The 19976-nt window shown below is 39.5% G+C and overlaps 1 protein-coding gene across 4 annotated transcripts in view; it reads right to left on the reverse strand.

Moving 5' to 3' along the window:
* FILIP1 (filamin A interacting protein 1) overlaps positions 1-13306 on the reverse strand; it is a 211075-nt gene extending 197769 nt beyond the window's left edge. For 3 of the 4 annotated variants that reach the window (XM_040239058.1, XM_040239056.1, XM_040239055.1), the window contains exon 1: positions 12800-13306. The gene's annotated coding sequence lies outside the window, so the exon portion shown is untranslated. The remainder of the gene's footprint in view (positions 1-12799) is intronic. The other variant, XM_040239057.1, reaches the window with a different exon arrangement.
* Between the last annotated feature and the right edge of the window lie 6670 nt (positions 13307-19976).

The following is a 19976-nucleotide window of genomic DNA, read 5'->3' on the forward strand; positions in this document are numbered from 1 at the left end:
GTTGCAAAGAGTTGGACATGACTGAGCTACTAAGCACATGAGTGCATGAGTGCAAAGTTGCTTCAGTTGTATCCAACTCTTTGCGACACTGTGAACCACAGAAGCCCGCCAGGCTCCTCTGTCCATGGGATTCTCCAGGCAGGAATATTGGAGTGGGTTGCCATCCCCTCCAGGGGATCTTTCCAACTCAGGGATGGAACTCGAATCTCTTATGTCTCCTGCATCAGCAGGTGAGTTCTTTACCACTAGCACCACCTGGGAAGCCCTGCCACACAATACTAATGATAGCACTTTTGAGGTCCAACTCCTATGAAACATCTGAGAACAGAAATCAGAATAATAATCCACATATAAATCAAATTGTAGGATTTTTAACCATACATTCATACTATGTGGAAAAACAAGAGCTCTTTTTTCCCCTCTAATCTCTCTCTCAAAAGCACAAAATTTTTCACTTTCTGGGAAACCACAAGTCACTTTCATCTGGTTTTCCCCCTAGTCCTCGCCTCTTTTTGAGTTCAACATTTCACGTGTTCATTTTGGGGAGATTCCATTGCAATACATCACCAGGAACACATGTGTTCCGCTGGGACCTTATTCCCTGGAAGATGTGAATGGTGATGTAAATAACAGCATCATTGGAATTTGGAGTAAGTAATGCAGGAAAGAAAGTTATGGTGAAATAAGGCGAAATCAGGCAACTATAATCAATATTTCCTCTTGGGGTAATGCAGAGAGTATTGATGCTGATAGAGAACTTCAGTGGTATTCATCAGCTGGAGCTGTCAGCAGAACATTAATTAAATGGCAGCTGTTGCTTTACCACTTGTAGGGGAGGGGAGCAATGCTGACTCCAAAATAGATTTCCGAGGATGAGAACATTTCCAGCTAGTAAACCAAATAAGAGCCCGGTTCTGGTTTTTTTTTTTTTTTTTTTATGAGTTTTGCAGCACATGAATGAAGAGATGAGGAACTATTAGACTTGCGTTGATGGTTAGGTAAGTAAGTAAGTAAGAGTGCTAGTCTGCTGTTGGAAATACACACATTATCATGCTAATTGCAGCTACAGAGTCTAGCTTTGCTTCCACTCAGTTAAGGATTCATTATTCTCTGATGCTCTAATGAACATTTAAGATGTCTGTTGATTTTTAACTTGTAATAAAAACAATATGTGGCCATTAAAGGTTTAGAAGCAGAGAAATAAACAGCCTTGGTCACAGATTGTTATGCTCATGTTTTTATAAAAATTCTGCTCCATCCAATTACTGATCAAAACTGTTCAGTAATGTTTATTCCTCAATTCCATGATATTTAACAGATTTACCTTCTTGAGCACGTGTTTTGTGCCATGTGCTAAAAAGAGTCCCAAGTCATACCTGGATCTATTTATCACATTAGTGTTTTAAATTTACATGTAAATATTTATCATGGACTATTTTTAATAAATCTTCACTTTTTGTTAACTTGCTATTGCTCTGAGAAATAGGTGCTACAGTGTTTGCATTGGTGATTTTCAACTTGGTAAAATTCATTTAACAGACAATGCATATAGATTTTCCCCAAGGTATGAAAAAGCCTTCTCTATAGAATTTCAAACTTACACAATCAATCAGAAAATTAATTCCATATATATGACCTAAAAATGTAGACTTCAAGAGGTCTTTGGAATACAATGACCCTCCGGCCAATCAGTTCCATGGGAAAGACCAGCTTGTTTCCAGCACACCTGCTGCTATAGAAGTGAAGTGATTAATCCCTTCCTGTTGTTGATGTCATGAGAAGTTAGGGGGTGGTATGAAAGTCCAGACTGGGGGAATCCCAGGGAAAACAGTGAACACAGCCAAACTCAGCATTAGGGGGAAAGTCAGGGTCTGAGCAAGAGAGTAAAGTCTGCGGTTAGGATTTCCACGTAAAGGTAAAAACTATGTGTCCGAAGTTAAGACAGAAAATATTATATTGGTCTGCAAAAGAAAGACAAAATAAAAGAAACAGTCACTGGGAAACACGGAATACATTGGAACAGCCCCTAAGAGAATGGGTTGCCTCCAACTGGCCCACTTATTGGGAAAATAAAGAATGCAAGGACACAATCTCTAGTCAAGCAGCAAACCAATTAGTGGGACTCAGAGCACCAAGGTCAGCTGCCACAAGACCCCTGATGCTGAAACAGGGAAGCAGCTGCCGTTCAACACCTTACATTCTCAGAGTTGGCTCCAGAACAGCAAAGTGATTAAAAGATTAAGAGCACAAGCTGAGGAGTCCAGTTGCCTGGACTCTAATCACAAATCCACCACCTGCTTGTTGGAGGGCCTTTGGCGGTTCCCTCAGCATCCTCATGTGTAGAATGTATCTGTAGATATCTGCCTCATATCTGCCTTGTTAGTGCCTAATGTATAGAACACAGTCATTAAATATCAGCTACTTTGTTGTTTATTATGATCATGTGATAGAAAAGTTAATAGACTATGACTCTGTATCTTCCACCAAGTGACCTCTCTTTCCCCTTCCTAATACCTTCTTCTTTAAAATGAAAAGACTGTGCTAGATAACTGGTTCTCAACCCTGGATATACAGTAAAATCACATAAAAGCTTCTAAAATAGGTCTGTACTTGGGCATCCACTCAGGTTAGCTTGAATCAGAACCTCTGGGGCTCTGCATGCACATCTGCACTTTCAAAGCATCCCAAGCAATTCTGCTGGACAAAGAGCATTCAGGACCGCAGACTCAATGGCCTGATGACCCCGAGGGAGCTCAGAGTCTAGCGGTTTCCACTCTCTTTGGTGTGGGTGACGCCAGGACCAAAGCTGTTTAATCATCAACAATCTGAGACTCACAGCCCCCATTCCTGCTCAAAATCGGACCAGGTATGACAGTGCCGAGAGCTAGAAGCCTCACAGAAGGTCTTAATTATCGCACAGTTTGGGAGCCAGGAGGAATTTAGAATAATTGAATGAGAGAAAAAAAAAGTACTTCCAGAAGCCAACCAGTGAAGCCCTTTTTCTCCAAAGGATATAAGCACTAACTCTTTCCCTCCATTGACACTGTTACACCTTTTTACATAAAGACAGGGAGGACAAAAGAGAAATTCTTGGTTTGTTGTAAGAAAGTCAGAAGAGATCACGTGAATGAAAAAGAACACCTTGATGAAATATACCACTGCCTCTACTTTGGATTAACTAGATTCCTGCCACAGAGCAGAGAGTGTCTTTGCTCCAGGTGTTTAGCCTGTCAAGTCAGTAGTGCACAAGTCCTGGGTGCTCACCGGTACTGAAAAAGTAGGAGCTGGGGTGTGTTAGTATAGTTGTGACAAGATGCTGTTTGTAATTCATAGACTAGAACTTCTCATGACGCTAGGGACGCATTCTGTTATATGTTTACTTCACATGAAACATTCACCTTCCTGGGATATTCAATCCTACCACCTGGAGTGCTACGATTCATGGGGTCACAAAGAGTCGGACACGACTGAGCGACTGAACTGAACTGAACTGAGGATATTTGATACGCTGAAAAAGTGGAGTATTTATGGCTACTAGCATAAGAAAATGCGAAGTATTATCCTCTCCATCAAAACCTCTCCATCAAATACTTCAGACAATGCAAAAGTTAAGCGCCATACGAGCAAACACAAACTCAGAATTTCCAATTCTATCCAGATAGTCAGACTTTTAGCATCATTTCTACCTCTTGGTTTTATTTTTTGGGGTATAGTTGATTTACAGTGTTGTACTACTTTCAGGTAACTTGGTTTTAATAAAGATAAAGGAATTAAACAGAATAACCAATAAAACATCTCATACCATTGTTCCACTGTAACAAACCACTGACTGCAAGATATCGGTAATTTTCCTTAAACGATAGCAAGCTGTCTGTTTTTCAGAAGGAACAACATGCTGCCAGACTGACAACTCGTTACCTAAGCCAAGTCACTGGGAGCCAATAAGAGCTCTTACGGGCTTCCCAGGTGGCGCTAGTGGTGAAGAACACACCTGCCAACGCAGGAGACACAAGAGATGCCAGTTTGATCCCAGCAACAGGAAGATGCCCTGGAGGAGGGCATGGCAACCCACCCTAGTAGTCTTGCCTAGAGAATTCCACAGACAGAGGAGCCTGGCAGGCCACAGTCCTTAGGGTCATCAAGAGCTGGTCATGACTGAAGTGACTTAGCACGCACAAGAGATCTTATACAGAATGAGACTTTCTGTCCCCTTCCTCACTGTTTCCTCCAACCAACTCACACACACCACCAAAGGCTTCTTCCAGAACTACTGCTACCAGCAGCTGGAATAAGTATGTTGCAGGACTCTCTCTTGCACCACTTAACAAATGGAATGCCCATGACCAAGACAGATATCTGCAGAGCATTTCATGACAATAGAAGGTGGAGTTCTAACTTGTCAACAGGAGCAACAACATACTGAAACCTCCAACAGCATCAAAGGATTTGGCTACGATAGCACACATGAGAGATCATAAATTCAGACACTCCAAGGCCTCCTTTTTCAGAGAATTGTCTTAGCAGTGTGGAAGCTGAACACTGCATTGTGCCATCGCCACTGGAATAAGAGTTTCTGTGTTCCAAAGGCCCCAGGCCTATCTCCTCCTGGGCTGCCCAATTCCACTGGCCACGGCAGCTTCTGGCTCCACTTCAGGACTCACGAGAAGAGCCCCAAATGGACCTTCAACCTTGAGTTGCTTTGTTCTTTGTCCTTCATGACTTCAGACTGCAGGGCAGCTGACCCCTGCAGGGTCACGTCTCAGCAAAATCTCGTGAAACAGGACGGAAGAGGGCAGGGCACAACTTTTGAAAGAATGGCATAGCCCAAGAACACAACATAAACCAATTAGAATCAAACAAGTCCAAGATGGCAGACAAGTCAATGTCGACCAGATCTTGATCCTCAATAAGCAAAGCTAAATGACATACCCAGAGGTGCCATGACAGTTCCAAGGAAGCATCAAAGGACCAAAAAAGTGGGCAGTAGCCCAATTCCTGGACATCTCCACCCCTTCCCCCAAATAATTGGAATAATCCTCTCACTCTTTAGCCTATGAAATTACCCAGCCCATAAAAACTAACCATGTCACATTGCATGGCCTTATACTTGCCCTCTGCAATGGCCCACATTCTGCCTGTGGAGTGTGTTTCGCTCTGAATAAATCTACTTCTTACCTATCACTTTGTCTCTCACTGAATTCTTTCTGTGATAAGACATCAAGAACCTGAGCTTCATTACTCTGCCTTTTGGGCTAGGTTCAAGTCCCGGTCTTAGGTAAAGGGCTTCAGCCTCACAGTCACTGAAGTTCAGGTCCTCCTTGAACAAATTCCTCCTTTACAAGAAAGTGGTGAAAATATGGACTAAATAAAGGCAAATTGCTCAGGTTTGAATCTCAAATCTACCACCAAGTTACTTCTCATCTATAACCCTCATTTTTCTAATCCACAAAACAAGAGATAAAAATAGTGCCTCATCAGGTTGTTAGGAGGAGTAAATAAAATCATCCAAAATGCCTTGCACAGAATGATCTCCAGTGTCGGCTATTATTATCATCACTTACTTATACTAAATAATTATGCACAGCTCTATAAGAAAACATTATGTAGATAATCTATATTAGAAAGCACCTATTATTATCATTATATTGTCTTTTATATCACTATAAAACAATTGGGATTCGGATGTCCCAGTCATTAGTTGGAACACCTGGCATTCTGAGCAACCATCTATGGAATGAACAGAATATGGAAGGTGGGGATTTGTCACCAAAGTTGAGGGCCCCCCGAGGAGTGAATTCTACCAAAGCAGCTGGCTTCCTTGAGGGCCAAACAGCAGCCTGGGACCAGAGCAACTGGCCTGGCGGTGTCCAAACCAGAAGATGAGCTCTGTCAAGACAGCATGTGAAAGTCAAGCTTGTGTGTAAAGGCCACGCCCTCATCCAAATTCCAGACTGCCCTTGAAGCATGTGTCACTCACTAAACAGTTAATGAAACACAAAGAGCCCTGAATAACTCCAGTGTAACATTTCAAGACTTATAGAATAATTAGGAAAAATCTGAGCTGGCAAAAGTCTTCCTGGCTTGCACTGGCAGGCAGACCATCTTTGTTTTCCATTAGTGTGTGTTGTCGTCACAGTAACTGCAAGGCTCCAAATACAGGCCCGGGGTGTCATTTCCTCATGTACTTAGGCTGCCACACTGAAATAGCATTATGAACTCAGCAATGCCTCTTCCTTTCCTATTGTGCTGTGGTGCCTCAGTCAAAGAAGCAGGCCCTAAAATGAGTTACTGAAGACATAAGTATATTAAAGAGATATAAAGAAAAATAAAGTTCATTTATCCCTATTACTGTATTGCCTATGACTCATGTATATGTCGGGGGGGGACCTTATTTTTGCAAAGATCTTTTAGATAAACAAGGCAAGTTGGCAGTAACTTGATTGTCTCGGTGATGTCACTAGTCTACTGTTTTCAATCAAATTGTCTTTTGGCTTTAAATCTGTAGCAAATCATTTTTCAAAGAATGCATTTGGCCAACTCTAATATGTCCATTTCATGGCTTTCTTTCACCTTTTCCTTACAAAGATAAGCAACAGATAATTCACTACTTCAAAGTAACTTGGAAAGACTGAAAGATTGCAATTACAATTATTGAAAAAGCAAAAATAGACTATTTTAAGGGTAGACATAGAAGGTCTTTGGCCAGTGAAGCAAAAACCGTCCTCATCTATGTTTTGGTGAAAGCGGTGGATGACAGCATTTAAGCAAAAACAGAAAAGTCCCTGAACCTTGAGGGCTCAATGAAAGTCAGACCACTTGAGATAAATTCTGCATTAGCTTTAAAAATTCTTGTTAAAGTCTGTCTTTCACAGACCTCGGGAACACATAAATCACACAATATTATGCACGTTGACACTATTTCCCAAAAAGGAAACATAACACCAACCTTCTCTTGACTTTTCAGTGCTGCTGTGGCTTAAACAAAGCTCTCGGGGACTAGAGTGCTGGTTAATATCGTGTTTCTTCATCTCTTTGCTGGGAGTTTCTCAAGTTCTGCAATCAGCTGGTCAAAAGCCAACTAGAGCGGCCCAATTCATGTTGGACTTTCCTAATTCTAAGTTCTTACACAACTCACTGCCTAGCCTTTGAAATTACACTGCCTTAGCTGCCACCATGAGGAAAGCTGTATTCTGCCTTGTCTCATCTCTGAATAGCTAGAAAGTAGGACTGACCATTTAAGGAAAAAGAAGAACATGATCCAGTGTATTTTCCTGAGGTTCCCATATTTTTGCTCTAGAATCTTTATAATGTATTCTATAAAGCCAAGAAATTTCTTTTATTATTTTCTTCCTTTTCTTTTCTTCCTTTCCTTGTTTTTTCTTTCTAAAACAAGGTCTTCATTAGAGAATGATCATTCTGAAATTCAGTTCACGTTATCTTTTAGAAACTCATCCTTTTGATCACAAAAAATAAAGCAAAATGGATAGGTCTAAACTGTAAGTACCCTGCATAAGGTTTGTTGGCACTAAAGTTCCTAAGAAACTTCTCCACTTATAAGAGTGCTTCATATATTTTTGGTTAAGTTAAATACACAGAATAATAAGCCGCCCATAACTTACTTGTACATCTTTGTGCTGGAACACTTTTTTTTGCCTTGGAATATACTTTCTTGCCATGTTTAAGAAGAATGACTAGGATTAAGGGCAATGAATAGCAAGAATTCACTTGTATTTGGTGAGGTTGAAGATAGTGTAAAATGACCTTTTCAGTCTTTTCATTTTTATCTGTTACTAGGTTAGTAAAACAAAACATCTAAAGGAATAAATAGAGAGTGATAAATTTAATATATATCCCTCCTTGAAGGAGGAAGTCTCCCTTACATACATTACCAAGCATAGTTGGCTATAAAAGAGACACCCAAACTCTATGTATAAACACACTTTATCTCCAACTGCAAATATAGAAACCAGGGAACCATCTATGCTGTGCGTGATTTCTTGGCCTTCTTAGTAATAATTCTATAAGAAGTGCACTGCTGAGTGATGAGGGAGGGAATGAAATATAAATTCCATGCTAAACTATTGGCTGGAGCTCAAATTATGTCTTCTTAGAATACCCAGCTGCAAAATATGTTGCTAACAGGATTCCACATTTGAACAATATATTCTTCCACCTTACTATGATCTATGAATTTGATCTATGGATCTATGGTGTGCATCTAAGAACTTCATGTGCAACAAAGAATAAAATAAATGATAACTATATTTAAAGCATAGTAATAGAGAAAGAATAACTTAAATTTATTGAAAAGTATTGGGAAACTATAAGTTTTATTAACTCATTTAATTTTCCAAATGAAGATAGCACTATTATTCCCATTTTACAGATTAAAAAACTGAGACACAGGGGGTAATTTGCCCAGGGTCATGGCGAGCTGAAATCTGAATCCAGGCCATCTGACTTTTGCAATTAGCCTTTCCTGTCGCCTCCACGTCCATGACATAACCTTTCTGCTAGCTCTTCAACTCAGACACGGTATAAGGAAACAAAACATATATTTTTTTAAGGAAACAAAATGTATTTTATTAGCTTAGCTTTTATTCTATTGCCGTATATATTAAAATAATTAATTTATAAACAAATGTATGTTGCAGGTTTTTAAATGTTATTTTTCTAATAAGGTGTTGCCAATTTTAAACTTTTTGCTGAAATATTAATAGATCTCAACCTAAGATTACCATTCACTTCCCATGATGCTGCTTTTTAAAAACTTACATGTTAGGAGACAAATAAGTGAAAATGTTGATTAAACAAGCTCTATAAAATCCTGTTTCTTAGGGCACTTGTTTTGTGAAGAAATGCTCATCTTTCAAAAAAGATAATTAGCATTAGTTTAGAATGTATATTTTATCACAAAGTTTCACTTCTAAAGAATAACTAAGGGACTTCCCTGGGGTCCAGTGGCTCAGACTCTGCATTTCCAATGCAAGGGGCTGGAGTTCAACCCCTGGTCAGGGAACTAGATCTCACATGCCACAACTAAAGATCTCGCATGCCGCAACTAAGACTCAGTGCAGACAAATAAATAAATAATTTAAAAGAATAAGTAAAAATCATAACCACTGAGAAAGCATTGTTAAATGAATATATTAAATACTTCATAAATTTCATTGGGAAAATCCCATAGTGGTTCTTGCTAAACACCCATTTAAAAGAGTAATTTTAACTTCCTTGGTTATCTCAAGGAATATATAAAGAGAATATATATATATATATAAAATAATATATATATAAAGAGAATGCTTTTCTTTTGGTGAACACAAAAAAAAATTGGTTCAAAATCAGGATTCACACTTTATCTCACACAGTAAGGCTATAGGTCTCATAAGTGATTTAAAATAAAACTGAGAAATGTCTCTCTTTAAGATATCGAGGGAAATTTTTAAAAAGATAAGCACGATATTTAAACATTTTAATGTTCAAGGCCAGATTTTAATTCATGATGATCCACAAATGGAAGGAATTATAATTTAAATGAACAGTGCCAAAAGTAAATAGAATCTGGTACCAAAAGATGATAAAAGTCTACGAGTTACAGTATTTTGAAGTCTAGGTACATACACAGGAGATGCGTGTATATTTACATATATGTGTGTGTATGTGTGTATATACATATACAGTCTTCATATGTCCCCCTTCGTATTTCCTTCTTGAGGTGTACATTATCTCCACAATCAAGTATATGAGCATAGTTACAATCACTTGTAATTTTTCTATGCTCGTTAAACTATGAAGACCTTTCTTGAGAAATTTTTGAGATAAAAAGCTATTAACTGCATTTGTAGTTGTTTGTCTTAATTTTATACTAATCTATATGTTCTCTCGTGCTCGTCATTAGAAATCCAGAGCCAAAACTGTTCATAGAACATCCATTAAGATGCATGGCACGGAACAGCTTCAGAGCCAAAGGGTGTTTAGGATAATGCCTTGTACCTGGTCACTTTCATAAAACTGAATTTAAAGAGGTAAACCCCATTCTGTGCATGCACGCGTGCTCAGATACTTCAGTCCTGTCTGACTCTTTGCGACCCCATGAACTATAGCCTGCCGGACTCCTCTGTCCATGGGGATTCTCCAGGCAAGAATACCAGAGTGGGTTGCCATGTCCTCTTCCAGGGGATCTTCCCAACCCAGGGATTGAACCTGCATCTCCTGCATTGCAGGTGGATTCTTTACCCTCTGGGCCACCTGGGAAACCCAAACCCCACTCCAAAAAACCCTAATTCTAACAGAGCACCAAAAGATCCAAACTAAGAGGGAATCACTTCTAAAAGGTATGGCCCAGGAAATCACCGTGAAAGGGGAGGCCACTGTTGTGAGTTTTAAATAGTGGACAAAGTCTCTTCAGGAAAGGGGAGGAAAAGTGTTCCAGGCAGGAGGGCACAAAATGGGTGGAGGCGGGGCACTGAAACGTGCGTATGTAGGTGTTTGGAGAAGGGCCCCAAATCTGACCTATCTGAAGCTGAGGGACATTTGTTCTTGAGTAGTGGGAGCTGAGACTGGAAAAGTTAAGTACGTGCCCGATGATGGAAGGTTTTCAAAATACCCAGCCTAGGGGTTTGGCAGCAACTAGAAGTCGAAGAAGATAACTGAGGAGTAGAAGAGACAAGCATAGGAAAATTAACCCTGCAATCATGGGGTAGTGGGCGGGGGGCTTCCCACGAAGCTCAGTGGTTAAAAATCCACCTGCCAAGCAGGAGATGAGGTTGGATCCCTGGGTTGGGAAAATCCCCTGTAGAAGAAAATGACAATCCACTCCAGTATTCTTGCCTGGGAAATCTCATGTACAGGGGAGTTTAGTGGGCTACAGTCCATGGGGTGGAAAAGAGTCAAAGACACAACTTAGCGACTAAACAACAATAGCGTGTGCAAGGTGGTTTGCATGGTATTGAGGGGTGGAGGTGGAGCAGAACTGTCATGATACAAACCAGACCCAGGATGAAGGGAATAGATCTTACGGTGGTGGAGACACAGCAGTGAAATCTCTTACGGTGAAGGGGAAAGGGCTGACTCCAAAATAACAACGGAAATGTGAACTTGAGTGAACAGAGAACACAATCTATGCAGTTGATTGTTCATATACTGGAGGAAAGCACGTGCTCTAACCTGAGCTATTTTTGATTCTCAAGGGTAAACTTACAGTCACGAAGACAATGATTCTCAAAACTCAGTCCATCAGGAAACATGGCTTTCACTCAGAGGCAAATGCTGCACTCCGTTATCCTCACACTGTTCCACTAACTCCAAAAGAAATTACCCGCCTCCAAAATCTACTAATGGCAGATTTTGGCTGTACACATACATTTGTAAGCCAACAGTGTGACCCTTCCTAAGATAAAAACAAGAAAAATGTAAAGCGTTTAGTTCAGATTTTTCAAAACTCTTTAAAGACAAAGATGCTGCATCTCCACTAAGGTATTAGAAGTTTCATTCTCTGACACCAAGTTTCAACAGGGTGCATTTTGCAGTGTTACATTCATTATACACGATTAGCTGCGTTTACTTTGTAAACTAATGGCACAATCAGAGTCATGAAATATAATACATACTTAAATGATGTACTGTTTCATTTTTCTGAGCATATGATATATAACCTTTAATTAGTTTTTCTTAAAATGGGAACATTTACTGGAAGAGTTGATACATTCTGGTCAACAATGTGTTCAGAACTGGCCTTGGGTAAATTATTTCTCTAAAGTTGACAAAACAGACTCAAATGGTTTTTTAAATGTGCATTTGTATCCTCTTTGAAATTATCCTTGGTTTAGAATATTCATTCAAACAATCATGTTCACCTAGAGGAACAAACTTCTTATGCAAATCCAACCCAACTACAGACACAAGTTATCAACTAACCATGTCATCAATGTGCAGCCATAACTTTTGTCAGAGTCAGTGTGATATCGATCACTCTAAGCAGTTCTGATAAAACTGCAGGGCAACTCCCAGAAGCACAGACAATACAGCAAATGAAAAGAGGATGTCCTTCACACTATGGTGAACACATTCATACTCAAATATGTGCAACTTAAGAAAGAATTTTTCTAATACACTCAATTTGAGTTTTAAAAACCAGGATCTATCTTATCTGTATACAAGCAATTACTCAAAAACCACACACACAAAATAACATTCTCCTGCATAGTTTATATTCAACAACTGCAAAAGCAGTGATTTGAAACCAGGCATATCTTGTGCCTAGTCAGAAGTGCTTGGGATGACTGTAATGTAACGAGGTCAGAGCTAGCACAAGGTGTACCAGTGAAATCAGAGAAGCGGCTGGGCGAAAGTACAGCAACACAAACACACACGGGACTTCCCTCTCATTTACCACACGAGCTGCTCAGCGAGTTTCATTACATGAAAGTGCTTTTGCTTCTAGGGAAAATATCCCCTCCATTGGTTAGCCATCCTCACTGTGAAAGGACTGTGAAGTTGTCCTTTGTCAGATTTCTGCTACCTGCCAGAAAATGATAACTTGGCAGAAATACTTTGATGGCTATTAAAGCATCATAACGATCTTTGTGTTTAAAAAGCGATCGGGTAATTCTGAGGAAGAGGTGACTTTCTGATTCTTTAAAAAAACAATTCAGTGATTGTCCTCAGTTTCAAATGTGTTATCAGGTAGTGGAACAGTGAGACTCAAAGGAAACAGACAACACAGAGTCAGAGAGAGCTCTCTTCTTGTGGAAGCAGAAATGTCTTAAGAGAGTTAAGTAGCTGGGCATTTCGGTCTTACCTGACTGGCAGGCAGCTCGTCTAAACCAAAGGTACGTCCTTTACGGAGGTAGCTTATCCTTTGAAGAACCCAGTGGCTGGCCCCACAGCCCAAGAGAGACTGGAGTCCTGGAAAACCATCCAGCCCAAAAGAATACAGAGGAAAAAGCTTTTCCCACTTTCTTTCCTAGGACTAGCCAATAGCTGAAGTCATGCAGGAAACGGGGTAGAAGAGGAGGGAAAGCAGCTCCTTCTCCCTGAAATCCCGATCAGCAGCAATTGGAGGCTGTTGTATCTCTCCCACCCAGACTTTTGTTTAAAAGTTTTTTCAACTGTTGCTAGGTGTTGTTGGGTTTCTGAGATTAGGTTTCTCGTCTTCTGCCCCCTTCACAGCACTGTCAGAGCTATGACTTTGTCGAGGAGCTGAGCTCGCGTGTGCTATATTTAACCAGTGTTCTCAGCAAGTCAAGCCTGTCAACAGCTGAGAAGTTTGGAGCCGGCTCTGCTCAGTTCCTCGGCAGCCGGGTTATCAGTGGATACGGCTCTGCTCGCCCCGGAAAAGATTGCGGGGAAACGGCAGACCCTTTTAAGGACTGCTGCTGATGACACAGACGTAATTATTGCTGGAAGCCCTTAAACGCCGAGTGTGATTTGGAGCTCAGGTTTTTAAAATCAGAAAAGAAGCAGCGGCAGTTGCCTCGAGCAGAGCAATTTACCAAAGCAATATTCTCCTCAATTAGGCTTTCTGAGATCAACCTTCTTGGATAGAAAAGTCTTCAAAAAAAAAAAAAAAACTGTAAGGCGATTGTTGGGGAAATTCACAGTAAGAGATCAGTCCCAAGCAATTTTTTACATTGATGTGTTACATACACCCTTAAATTACATCCATAACTGTCATAGCAGACGTAATCAGCTTTTATACCTGACTGTTATTAAGGTAGTTTTATCATAAAGGAATGTCTGTAACATAACGTTTTTGAAAGGAAAATCTTAGTGTTCTTCTTGAGATCATTCATTCAAAGCAAGAAATGGAGAAGGCTCCAGGAAAACCAGGACTTGAGACACCCCTGGTTGTCCACAGCCTTGTCTGATCATTAACCCTCAAGTCTCCAAGAGTGGTCACTTCTACCCAGAACTCCAAAATGAAGAATGCCTTCAGATATTTTTATTTGCTTTATTCTATGTCAGAAAATAACATGAATCTGTCAAGATTAAGAATCATGAAAAACTGTGTGTTTAAGGCTATTCTCGGAAATGGCTAATTACCCATGTGGAATTAACAGTAAGAGGAACTAAGAGAAGGAAGGGACACACACACACACACACACACACACACACCATTATTGGCTAACACACGAGAATATTGCCCTGACAAAAAAAAAATCTCATCAGTATCACTAAAACTGTTGACCCCTCCAAGACAATTTTATCAGTTTAAAGTTATCCTTTCTTTTGACATGGAAACTAAATTTGGACCAAGGAGGCATTTAATATTTTAAGTACTACATACCTGCAGCAAGAGGCTTATATGCTGGAGAACCCTAATGTCTGTCTGGGAAAGGCTGCCACTTTTCACAAGGGGTGTGTGTATCCTTTTTAAAGAAATGACACTCACCTTCAATGTTAGCTGATCCCATACCTCAACCTATTAGAAAATGTCTCAGCTGTTCCCATGCCATCCACCTCACTAACAGCATTCATCTTCTCTCCCTAATTTGTTTGGTACTATTCACATATAAAATTTATTACTTTTACTACATGTATTTAGTACATATAAACACATTATTTAGTACATATATTTAGTACTAATTCTTTTAGTACTACTTACTACATTATGTAGTACTATTTAACTACATATAAAATTTATTTAGTACTATTCACATAAAAAAAGCAGAGACATTAGTTTGCCAACAAAGGTCCCTATAGTCAAAGCTATGGTTTTTCCAGTAGTCATGTAATGTGAGAGTTGGACCATAAAGAAGATTAGACACTGAAGAATTGATGCTTTTGAACTGTGGTGTTGGAGAAGCCTCTTGAGAGTCCCTTGGACTGCAAGGAGATCAAACCAGTCAATCCTGAAGGAGATCAATCCTAACTATTCATTGGAGGGACTGGTGCTGAAGCTGAAGCTCTAATACTTTGGCCACTTGATGCAAAGAACCGACTCACTGGAAAAGACTCTGATGCTGGGAAAGATTGAAGGCAGGAGGAGAAGGGGATGACAAAGGATGAGATGGTTGGATGGCTTCACCAACTCAATGGAGAGGAGTTTGAGCAAGCTCTGGGAGATGGTGAAGGGCAGGGAAACCTGGCATGCTGCAATCCATGAGGTCAGAAAGAGTCAGACACAACTGAGCAACTGAACAACAACAATGTCTAAAATTATGTTTGCTCAGATTCTTAGTACTTCTGGGTCTGGGCCAACCTTGATTTTTTTAAAGATTTCTATTAAGATGAAAGCATTCTTATCAACTATACTACAATGGAAAAAAAAGATGAAAGCATTCTTGTAAGAAATTAACTTCCAGAACGCTAATGGATTTTTCAGAGATAATCTATCCACAGTCCTCTAGTAGGAAATGGAAGTGTGCAACAGGGCTATGAGACCCTTAGAACCACTAGGAGAACTTTGTGAAAAATTTCAAAGGGGTGGGCTGTGGAGAGATCATTGTTCGAAAAATGCCCGCGTCCTACACATACCCCACATGCAAAGCCCCCACTTCCCTAAAGAGGACTTGGCGAATGTCAATTTCATACCTCCTGGGAGTTCACTTGACCAGTTTCCCCAGTCCAAAGGGAAGCAGAGAAGCAAGTTAGCCAAAGTCAAGAAAAACAGGGGCAATAACCCACTTTGCCTTTATGGTCTAGATACTTCCATTATGAGAGAGATATTTATTTCTTCCTTAACTATCCAAACAATTACAGGTTTTAGTGGGGTCTTTTTCCTTTTCTTATGAAAACCTAGTCCCCACTGTTGTTGTCTTTAACCTTTGGACTAGCTGTCCATTGTCTGCTGTTAGTTTATTTTTAAAATGTGGTGAGATGCAACAATATCCAAACAATTACACGTTTTAGTGGGGTCTTTTTCCTTTTCTTATGAAAACCTAGTCCCCACTGTTGTTTTCTTTAACCTTTGGACTAGCTGTTCATTGTCCGCTGTTAGTTTATTTTTTAAATGTGGTGAGATGCAACAATATAGAGAGTATTTCATATAATTAGATACTGCTGCTACCTTCAAATCATGTTCTTTAATTATGGTAGCATGTGTGCTGGTCTGACACGACTGAAGCGACTTAGCAGCAGCAGCAGTGTGCTGGTCTGACTTGGAACTTCAATATCATCAGTCTCTCATTTTTCACACAGACAGACTCACACACACACACACACACACACTCTCTCTCTCTCTCTCTCTCTAAAGTGAATCTATTTTGATGCCTTCCCTCCCACCCCCTGGGAATGATTATTCAGACAAAAGCATTTCCTACATTATCTACAGAGGAAGTAGTGCCATTAGGAACTATTAGAGATTTCTGTTTTGTATACAGTCAACAAGGAACTGATTTTTCAACACATATTGTTAATGTATTACCATTCAGCTGCGTTTTTTTCCCAGTCTTAAGTGTGAGCATTCTGAGAAGCTCTGATAAACTTACAACTAAAGCTGAATTTCCCAACTTCAAGAATGAATCATGATGAAACTTCTTGATAAGAAGATAGATTAATGTTATCAGTGAGAAAAAAAGCAGATGAAACAAAGGAGTTGGCACATTATGCCTACAACCATTTCTTAAACCAAAATTTACCACATGGTTCATTTAAAAAGGCACAGTGATTTTTAAGTTAAAATTTTATGTTATTTAATATATGCAGTGAAGAGAAAAATAGACCTTGACTTGGAAACAATGTTCAGGGCAACTGGGGGTTGGGGAGTACAGCTCACAAGGGGAGTTTCCAAACATGGCCTGTACCACATATTGGCTGGTTTAAGACTGGAATATAAGCTCCCTGGAAGCACAGAATGTTTCCTTTTTGTTCCTTACTGAATACTCAAACACCTAGAGTCCTATGTTCAATAAATAAGGATGATTGAAAGAGCAAGCAAACATACAAAAGATTAAAGAAAAGATGGAGAAAACTTTAGAGGATATTATCTATAAACTTACAGAAAATGCATTCTGGGCTCTTTGGACAGAGTTGTGTCATTATGAGCTGCATGTTCAAAGTTGTAGAAAGAAAGACTTATAAATTAATTATTTCAAAATTTTTAAATTTCAAGGAAAAGTAATAGAATTCAAGATAATAATAAAAATACCCATGCAGAGTTCTAAGCCTACCTAGCATACACAAACCTATTTAAATCTACTAATAACCCAGTGAGGTGGGTATTATTATTACCCCTCATTCTACAGATAAGAAAACTGAGGCATAGAAATATTAAGTAACTTGTCCAAGGTCACAAGTTAGTAAGTAATGAAGCCAGGATTTGAACTAGGGAATCTGGTTCCAAAAAGTTGTGGCCTATTCTTATCAGTCACTGAGAGTCAAAACATATAGACTTCTTTATATTGTACCTGAATATATATGGTTCTGAGAAAAAAAAAAATACACATAAAACTTCACAGCTTTGAGGCAGATAGAAAAAAATGGCATAATTTCATGATCAGCATAGTAAAATAAAAGTTTATTGGAACTGAAGTCTTGTTGAATACCAGAAAAGAGAAAATTGGACTGAAAAGAAGATAATTGCTTTGAGGGGGAAAAGAAGTCTATTTTTAAGCAAAGGATATGAGCTGTTCAGTATTCTCTCTAAAACAAACAATGCGTGATGAATGAGTTCACTGCTCAGTGAAATTCTAAAACTACATTCTAAAAATATAATTCTGGTCTATGATTTGATAAGCTATTGAAAAATGTTTATGAGCTATGCATTCACAACCAAAACTTCTCAAAGACAAGAATAATGGGGATGGAGGGATTATTATGCATTAGCTGGTTCTTTGGTATCAAAATGATATTCTGATACATTTGCTATGGTCAGGTTTTACTATTTTCAAATAGTTGCATTTTCTGTTAATCTAGCTATGCTTCTATTTAGATTTTGTAACACTTTAAAAGATATAGTACTGATACATATATTGTAGTATCTACATTCATAATAGAATAACTACTTTGTCCTACTTACAAATAAAATAGTGTCACACCTACATATATTCATAAAATTATTCAACTAAATTATTTTCCCAATAGCTTCAGAAAAAAAGAGAGGCAAGACTAAGTTCTAAAAGTTACAAGATAATATTTTTGCACTGGATGAAGCACAAGCTGGAATCAACATTGCTAGGAGAAATAGCAATAACCTCAAATATGCAGATGACACCACCCTTATGGCAGAAAGTGAAGAGGACCTAAAGAGCCTCTGGATGAAAGGAGAGTGAAGAAGCTGGCTTAAAATTCAATATTCAAAAAACGAAGATCATGGCATCTGGTCCCATCACTTCATGGCAAATAGATGGGGAAACAATTAAAACAATGACAGACTTTATTTTCTCGGGCTCGAAAATCACTGCAGATGGTTACTGCAGCTGTGAAATTAAAAGATGCTGGCTCCTTGGAAGAAAAGCTATGACCAACCTAGATAGCATATTAAAAAGCAGAGACATTACTTTGCTGACAAAGTTCTGTCTAGTCAAAGCTATGGTTTTTCCAGTAGTCATGTATGGATGTGAGAGTTGAACCATAAAGAAGGCTAAGTGCCAAAGAATTGATGCTTTGAACTCTGGTGTTGGAGAAGACTCTTGAGAATCCTTTGGAGTGCAAGGACATCAAACCAGTCCATCCTAAAGGAAATAAGTCCTGAATAGTTATTGGAAGGACTGATGCTGAAGCAGAAGCTCCAATACTTTGGCCACCTGATGCAAAGAAGTGACTCATTGGAAAAGCCCCTGATGCTAGGAAAAATCGAAGGCAGGAGGAGAAGGGGATGACAGAGGATGAGATGGTTGGATGGCATCACCGACTCGCGGACATGAGTTTGAGCAAGATTTGGTAGTTGGTGACGGACAGGGAAGCCTGGCATGCTGCAGTCCACGGGCTCACAAAGAGTCAGACACAACTGACAGACTGAACTGAACTGAGCAAAGTAAGCAGTTTACATGCATGTATTAGACACTAAAATCCCTACTTCCCTGTTTATGTGCTTGAAACTAGGTTAGTAGAACTTAACCCTGAGAATTACTACAGGACCATAGTCTGCATACAGTTCACAAGCATCTTATTTTTTGACAAGGTCAGATAGCATTTGCCTGAGTGTATTTCCTTCTTCTTTTCCTATTCTAGAGTCATCCCCCACTGTTGCTCAATACTCTAAATCTCAGTTGTAATGAATACATTTTAACAAAATTTTTTTTTAATGGAATGAGAGATTTCCTCTCCAAGAAATAGACACAGAATAGGAAAACCAGTAACTGAGGGCAACAAAGCCATGCAGAATAATGCACTTTTTTCCATAAAGCTTATGGGTTTTTATATATAGATAATTATAGTTAACTGAAGGAAAAAAAAAAAAAAAGAAAGAAAGCATGGTAGTTAAGACCTCTGACTCTGGAGTCAGGCAAAGCTAGTTTGAATTAAGACTACACTGCTTTATTACCTGTGTGAACTTAACAAATTATTTTATTTTACACAAGCCTCCTTTTCCCATTCTATAAGATTAATAAAAGAAGTTAAGACTGTTCACAATAACCAAACACTGCTGCTGCTGCTGCTGCTAAGTCGCTTCAGTCCTGTCCGACTCTGTGCGACCCCATAGACAGCAGCCCATGAGGCTCCCCCATCCCTGGGATTCTCCAGGCAAGAACACTGGAGTGGGTTGCCATTTCCTTCTCCAGTGCATGAAAGTGAAAAGGGAAAGGGAAATCGCTCAATCGTGTCTGACTCTTAGCGACCCCATGGACTACAGCCTACCAGGCTCCTCCATCCATGGGATTTTCCAGGCAAGAGTGCTGGAGTGGGGTGCCATTGCCTTCTCCGAAGCAAACACTAGAAAGTCTTTAAATGCTTTCCACAATGGAATGGTTACCTTGTGGCACAGTTGCACAACAGCGTGCTATACAGTAATGAGGAGGAACATGTAAAAATACAGAGAAATCACTCGAGCAAAATGTTACGTGAAAGGAGCCAGACCCCAAATAGGAAGTGCC

This window comes from Oryx dammah, unplaced genomic scaffold, assembly GCF_014754425.2.
Source record: "Oryx dammah isolate SB20612 unplaced genomic scaffold, SCBI_Odam_1.1 HiC_scaffold_4, whole genome shotgun sequence".
Classification (NCBI taxonomy): Eukaryota; Metazoa; Chordata; class Mammalia; order Artiodactyla; family Bovidae; genus Oryx; species Oryx dammah.